Genomic DNA, 8,466 nt, shown 5'->3' on the forward strand with positions numbered 1-8,466 from the left:
ATAGACAGCAATACAATCATAGCAGGGGACTTCAACACTCCGCTGACACCACTGGATAGATCCTCTAGCCAAAATTTACCAATGGAAACAGAGACTCTAAATGAAGCACTAGACCAAATGGATTTAATAGATAACTACAAAGAATTACACCCCAGCCCTGGCCGGTTTGGCTCAGCAGTTAGAGCGTCGGCCTGTGGTCCGGAGATACCCGGGTTTGGTTCCAGCTGAGAGCATGTACTTCGGTTGCAGTTTGTTCCTGGCCCGGGTTGGCTTGTGTAGGTGGCAGCCACTCAGTGTGTCTCTCTCACGGCGATGATTCATTCTCTCTCTCTCTCTCTCTCTCTCTCTCTCTCTCTCTCTCTCTCTCCCTTCCACTCTATCTGAACAAAAAAATGGAAAAAAAGGTCTTCGGGTGAGGATTAAAAAAAACCACATTCTTCTCAAGTGCACATGGGATATTCTCAAAGATAGACCACATGATAGGACACAAACTAAATCTCTACAAGTTCAAGAACATTGAAATCATATCAAGCATCTTCTCAGATTACAATGGCATTAAGCTAGAAATCAATTCCAACAAGAACATGCAAAGACATTTGAACACATGGAGGCTAAAGAGCATGTTATTGAACAATTAATGGGTTACCATGGAGATAAAGGAAGAAATTAAAAACTTCCGGGAAACCAATGAAAATAAACACAAAACCTATGGGATGCAGCAAAAGCAGTCTGAGAGAAATTCATAGCACTACAGGCCTACTTCAAGAAACAAGGGCCCTGGCCGGTTTGGCTCAGCGGTTAGAGCATTGGCCTGCGGTACAGAGAGACCCGGGTTCGGTTCCCGCTAAGGGCATGTACCTCGGTTGCAGTTTGTCCCCGGCCCTGGTTGGTCGTGCGGGTGGCAGCCACTCGATGTGTCCCTTCACATCGATGTTTCTCTCTCTCTCTCTCTTCCTCTCTCTCCCTCCCGCTCTATCTGAACAAAAAATGGAAAAATGTCCTCGGGTGAGGATAAAAAAAAAAAAAAGAAACAAGGAAAATTTCTAATAGACTATCTAACCTCACAACTTAAAGAACTAGAAAGCAAACAAAAAGAAAACCCCAGAGCAAGTAGAAAGAAGGAAATAGTAAAGATCAGAGCAAAAATAAATGACAGTGATCCCCCCCCCAAAAAAAAAAACAATTCAAAGGATCACTGAAACAAAGAGCTGGTTTTTCAAAAAGATAAACAAGATTGATGGACTCTTAGCTAGACTCAGCAAGAAACAAAGCGAGAGAACCCAAATATACAAAATCAAATATGAAAGAGGAGAAGTAACAACTGACAACACAGAAATACAAAAGATCTTTAACAACTACTATGAACAATTATATGGCAACAAATTCGACAATCTAAGTGAAATGGACACATTTCTAGAAACACATAGTCTCCCAAAACTAGACCAGGAAGAGGTAGAAAACTTGAACAGACCAATAACAACTAAGGAAATTGAAGAGGTAATCAAGACTCTCCCAGCAAACAAAAGCCCAGGCCAGGATGGCTTCACGGGGAAGTTTTACCAAACATTCAAAAAAGAACTAATACACATCTCCTTGAACTATGTCAAAAAATTCAAGAAAAAAGAAGACTTCCAAACTCATTGTATGAGGCAGACCTAATTCTAATTCCAAAACCAGAAAAAGACACTACAAAGAAAGACAACTACAAGCCAATATCCCTGATGAACATAGACGCAAAAATCCTGAACAAAATACTTGCAAATCGGATCCAGCAATACATTAAAAAAAATTATTCACCGGGACCAAGTGGGATTCATCCCAGGGATGCAAGGCTGGTACAATATTCGCAAATCAATAAATGTGATACACCACATAAAAAAAATGAAAGATAAAAATCATATGATCATATCAATAGACACTGAAAAAGCATTCAACAAAATCCAGCATCCATTTCTGATAAAAACGCTCAGCAATGTGGGAATAGAGGGATCATTATCTTGACATTATAAAGGCCATATGTGAAAGACCTATAGCCACCATCATACTTAATGGGCAAAAACTAAGAGCATTTTCCTTAAGAACAGGAATAAGACAGGGATGCCCACTTTCGCCACTCTCATTTAACATAGTACTGGAAGTTTTAGCCACAGCAGTCAGGCATGACAAAAAAAAAAAAATAACGGGGATCCAAATTGGAAAGGAGGAAGTGAAGCTATCATTATTTGCAGATGACACAATATTATACATAGGAAACCCTAAAGACTCCATCAAAAATCTACTAGACTTAATAAATGAATTGGGCAAAGTTGCAGGATACAAAATTAACGTCAAGAAATCAACAGCATTCTTATACACCACAACAGCACAATAAAGGCTATATGGTATATATAACTTTTTTCCCCCAGTGGAAGAGAACAATATATATTTTTTTTATCTTTATTGTTGAAAGTATTACAGATGATCTCCCCTTTCTGTCTTATTGACCCCCTCCTCCCCACTCCTACCCTCCTTCTGCCTTCCCCACACTATTGTCTGGGTCAATTGTTTATGCATATATGATTATAAATTCTTTGGTTTATCTCTATTTTTTTAATCCTCACCTGAGGACACCTTTCCATACCTTGTTCAGATAGAGTGCTAGGGAGAAAGAGGGAGAAACATCAACGTGAAAGGGACACATGGAGTGGCTGCCACCCGCACAACCCAACCAAGGCCAGGGACAAACGGCAACCGAGGTACATGCCCTTAATGGGAACCGAACCCGGGTCTCTCTGGACCGAAGGCCGATGCTTCAACCGCTGAGCCAAACCAGACAGGGCGGTTTATCTCTATTTTTTAACAAGTAGAATTATTTAATAAAATCACAATTTAGGAGATAAACTGAGTGCTAACTATGATTTTTTCCAAAGGCCAAGAGAAAAACACTCCAAAAATTAAATTTTCTGTGTAAAATCTTTCCACAGAACTGCTCCCAGATCATACCTGATTCAGCTTCCCCCAAATAATCCAACTTCTTTCAATTCCTCCCACTTAACTCATCCCTCTCCTATCACACACACACACACACACACACCCCTATATTTATTTCTATTATCTAAACATTGAAAATATGAATTCACACTAATAATCCAACACCAGAGTTTATTACAGTTTTCTTTCTTTCCACAACTCCCTTCTGTGACAGTAAGAAATCTGCTTTTATTCTTTTGAACTTTCTTATTTGATCAATCCTCTGGCTATAACCAATCTTCTATTCTTTCTGACACTCTCTCCCTGACCAAAAAGGCTTTCTCTCCCTGAATAGGCTCTGCCTTCCCAGTCCAGGCCCCCACTGTTTTTGATGCTTGGGTGTTCTTGCACAAGGCCAGCCAACCCCCTTGGACATCCTCCTCACCTTGCTCAGGTGTGACAACCTACATTAGGCCACCGGTGAGAAAGTGCTCCTTACTCTTGCTAGAATTTGATTCCGGATGCTGATCCCTACCCCCAATTGGAATGCATCCTTAGCCCACTTAGGCTCTAACAGCCCACGCAAGGTCACCTTCGTGTGTATAAGCCCTCTTTACCCTCCCTGAGCTCTACCTCTTCACACTGGACTGCCCCACCATGTGGACAGCCTCCTTGTCCTGCTCAGCCTCTGAAGCCCACACCAGTAAGGGAAAGGGAAGAGCTAATTCTTACAAATTTTCTAGCAAATCACTATTGGACCTAACAAGCACTTTAAGTGAACAGGTGTGCATGCACACACCCTCCTGCCAATAATAATATTTATCAGAAGCTCATCTGGGGGAAAATACTTATAAGACCAGACTACTCCCTGGTCCAAAAAGTCCTATTGGGTTGTCTTCAGGCAACTTTAACCCCTTGAGTGTTCCCCTCCCATGAAGCCAAAATCAGCCCCCAACAGTACCCATCCTCTGATCCTCTGACTCTGCCTTCATCAGGGAAGGTGGGAAGAAAAACATTACTTTATACATTAAATCAGGATCAGAAATAAAAGCCCCCCCCCCCCGCCCAAAGAATCAGGGTAGAGAACTACTATGTTAGGCATATCTCATGTATATTCTGCTGGACAAAACTGTGCCTAAAATGGCTTAAAATGTCTGGTATTACACAGTCTTTGTCAACACTCCCCCACCCAGTCATGTGCCAACAGGTACAGGAATATTGTATAGAAGGAAGCTGTGCTTAAGATGTTATGAAACCAGGAAAAAAAATGTGCCAAGGTATATTTCTTGAATAAGTGAATTTTTCCTCCAATGTTCTTCTTGTCAGTAACCAGGATGTCAAAGAGCTGTAACAATTGGCATTGTTTGTGAGTCAGGGGCATTTGACTAAAATGTTGATGTGAATAAAAATAATAATAATAATTATCAGAGGCTTAACGATCTAAGCTTATAAGGAGACAGCAAAATATATTCCTAAAGGCATCTTTCTTTCTGTGTAGTAAATCATATTATAACTGGATTACAACCCAAATCTCTGAGTGTCTCACAACAAACATTTATTTCTCCCTCACATATGTGTGGGCTTAAAGTCTGCTTAAGGTTGACTGTAACTGTGCTTGGTGTTTCACTAAGTATTTTCTCATTCTGGAACCTAGGATCATAGAGCACCTTCTTGTAAGCTAAAACATGTAGTAACATTCAACTCCTCTATTCAGATAATGTGTATATTATATCCCCTCTGATTCCATTGGCCCATGCAAGTCAAGTGTACAAACCTGTGAATGGGGCAGGGAAATACACTCTACCTACAGAAAGACATGTCAAGGGCAGCAAAGTTTAATACTCTCACAGAAATAAACACTTGAGAACAATATGATCTACCTCAATCTCTTTGTCTTAGTCATTTGGGCTGCCATGATAAAAATACTATAGACAGGGTGACTTAAACAACAAACATTTATTTTGCACAGTTCTGTTGACTGGGAAGTCCAAGATCGAGGTGTCGGAAGATGCAGTATCTTGTGAGACTCCTCCCCCTTCCTAGGTCATTGATTGCCATCTTCTCATTGCATCCTCACATGGCAGAAGGAGCAAGGGAGTTCTCTGGAGTCTTTTATAAGGACAGAAATCCCATTCAAGAGAGCTCTACGAATGACCTAATTATCTCCCAAGGGCCCTCCTACTAACACTATCACATTGGGATTAAAATTTCAGAAAAAAAAAATTTAGGGGATACAAACATCCAATCCATAGCATTCTATAAATTATTTAGCCAAGGGCTCTCTAGGACAGTAATCTCAAAAATGAAACATACAGTGCCCTGGGTGGTATAAAAGCATCCTCTAGGGCACAGAAATAAAATACTAGAACTTCTATTTATATCTATTTAAAATGTTAAGGAAAATAAGGTTTACTAATATCATATGCATTGAGTGTAAATTGCATGTCATGTGCTGTAGGGGACCTATCATGAGGAAAAAGAGTAGAGGTTCCACAACTCTGAGAAGTTGATGGTGTATCTGGACTTGTTAATTCACTTGCATGTGGCATCAAACCTGTGTAGTCAAGAATTTGGCATTTTGCCCTGGCCGGTTTGGCTCAGCGGTTAGAGCATCTGCCTGCGGTCCAGAGAGATCCAGGTTCAGTTCCCACTAAGGGCACGTACCTCGGTTGCAGTTTGTCCCCGGCCCTGGTTGGGTCGTGCGGGTGGCAACCACTCAATGTGTCCCTTTCACGTTGATGTTTCTCTCTCTCTCTCTCTCTCTCTCTCTCTCTCTCTGCCCCTCCCACTCTATCTGAACAAAATATCAAAAAATGTCCTCGGGTGAGGATTTAAAACAAAAAAAAAGAATTTGGCATTTTTACCCAGTTCATGGAAGGTAGCCTCTAAATCTTTGAATTTTCTGAGTAATAGGAGTATCCTTGTTATTCATGGTGAGCCTTGATACTTTGTATTAATAAAGTCCCTCATAGTAGACCCCTAGATAGTTTATGCTAAACAAGATGATTCAAGATGGGGACTAGCCAAGCCAAAAAATACCAACCATGGGGTTAGAGGTTTCAGGCTTTGAGCTGTGAGTTATCAGTCCAGACAGGAGAGGGAAGCTGGAGATAGAGTTCAACATTGCATCAAATGACTCAATCAAGCATGTTTATTGAAGGAATTCAAAGCAGGTCTCCCCAAGACGTGACATTTTGGTATCTGAATTACCTGGAGCTGAAGGCAATTGAGACCCTGTGGGCTCATGAGAAACTTTTAGCTCGCCCTTTAAAAATTTCAATAAGGGACCTTGCCCATAATAAGACATAGCTTTTTATGACTTATCTAATTACTGAATATCTGGCCTCTTATTGTCCTGCAAATGACCTTTCTCCCCTCCAAAGCCCCAAAGTGCCTTACCTCATCCTTAGTTCAGAATTCTATATATACTTGATTTTGACTTTGTCTCTGAACCTCCCATGTATGTGGGGTTCTCATACATATATATGTAATTAAATTTGGTTGTTTTCTCTTGTTAAACTATCTCATGTAGATTTATTAGATCAGCCAGAAGAACCTAGAAGAGTAAAGTTTTTTACCCACACTATTTAATAAAGCCCAATAAAAACTCTGGGCACCTGGTTAGCAATACTCTGTGTATTGTCCCACATTAAAGTTCCAGGAAGGTGACACATCAGTGGGGACAATAAAAGCTTCCCAATTGGGACCATCCTAGACCTCTCCCTATATGTCACTCCCTCATAGTTTGAGTAGGGTTATGGGTTTGTGGGAGGAAGACCACAGAGGTGAAGTAACATTTTCATCACATTATATCAAAGACATATGCCATGAATATGACTTATCACCGATGTTGTTAACCTTGATCACCAGGTCGACATAGTGTTTACCAGGTTTCTCCATTACATTGGGTGGGGGGAAAGTAGGTTTACAGTTGTTCATATGGAAAATAATACAATAATTAAAAAATAATAATACAAGAATAAACTCTGTGTTTCACGTACTCACAACTGCAAACCTACTTTTGCTCTGTCCTATATTCTTTCTGCCTTCCTTTCAATACTTTACTCTCTGCAAGAAAGTCACCTAACATAACTCATAGTTAAAGCCAGGAAAGGGAGCTTCACCTCCTTCAGGGAAAAGTATCAAAATAAATTATTTGGAATCCTAATGTATAGTAATTTGCCTATTTCCCATTCATTTACTCTTTTATTTATTTATATCAGTCTGAATTCACAGATATTTGGGGGGGTTATAATTTGGTTTGTAATCTAATACTACTCCATTTATTTTGTTGCTCAGATTCCAGCTTTGGCCATTTAGAAGCCCTTTTCTTTCTTTTTTTACTTTAAACAATATTTTATTTTTCAATTATAGTTTACATACAATATTAGTCTCATGTGTACAGTGCAGATATTATACATTATATAACTTGCTAAGTGATCAGCCCAATAAATCTAGTACCCATTTGACACCATATATAGTTATTATAATATTAACTATATTCTCTATGCTGTACTTTACATCCCCATAACTATACTGTAACTACAAATTTGTACTTCTTAATCCCTTCACCTTTTCCCCCTTACCCCCCCCTTCCATTTGGCAATTGTCAAAATGTCCTCTGTATCTCTATGAGGCTGTCTCTGTTCTGCTTGTTTCTTTATTTCATTTTTAAGATTCTATTGTTGATATGTATTTATCGACTTTTATTATTCATATTTTTCTTCTCCTACTTCTTCTAGAAGACCCTTAATTTTTCATGTAATACTGGTTTGGTGGTGATGAGCTCATTTGCTTTTTCTTGCCTGGGAAGCTCTTTATATGTCCTTTGATTCTAAATGATAGCTTTGCTAGGTAGAGAGTAATCTTGGTGTAGGTCCTTGCTTTTCATCACTTTGAATATTTCTTGCCAATTCCTTCTGGCCTGCAAAGTTTCTGTAAAGAAATCAGCTGACAATCTTATGGGAGCTCCCTTGTAGTTTAAATAACTTTTTCTCTTTCTACTTTCAAGATTCTCTCTTTATGCCCTGGCCAGTTTGGCACAGCGGTTGGAGCGTCGGCCTGTGGTCCGGAGAGACCGGGGTTCGGTTCCCGCTAAGGGCACGTACCTCGGTTGCAGTTTGTCCCCGGCCCTGGTTGGTCGTGCGGGTGGCAGCCACTCGATGTGTCCCTTCACATCGATGTTTCTCTCTCTCTTCCTCTCTCTCCCTCCCGCTCTATCTGAACAAAAAATGGAAAAAATGTCCTCGGATGAGGATAAAAAAAAAAAAAAAAGATTCTCTCTTTAACCATTTGCATTTTAATTGTGATGTGTCTTGGTGTGGGCTTTTTCAGGTTCATCTCGTTTAGGACTCTATACTTTTTTGACTTGTATGTCTATTTCCTTCACCAGGTTAGGAAAGTTTTCCATCATTACTTATTCACATTGGTTTCGATTTCTTGAGCTCTCTCTCTCACCTCCTTCTGGTACCCTCATGATATGAATGTTGATATGCTTGAAGTTGTCTCAGTGGTGCC

This window comes from Molossus molossus, unplaced genomic scaffold (assembly GCF_014108415.1).
Source record: "Molossus molossus isolate mMolMol1 unplaced genomic scaffold, mMolMol1.p scaffold_m16_p_10, whole genome shotgun sequence".
Lineage (NCBI taxonomy): Eukaryota > Metazoa > Chordata > Mammalia > Chiroptera > Molossidae > Molossus > Molossus molossus.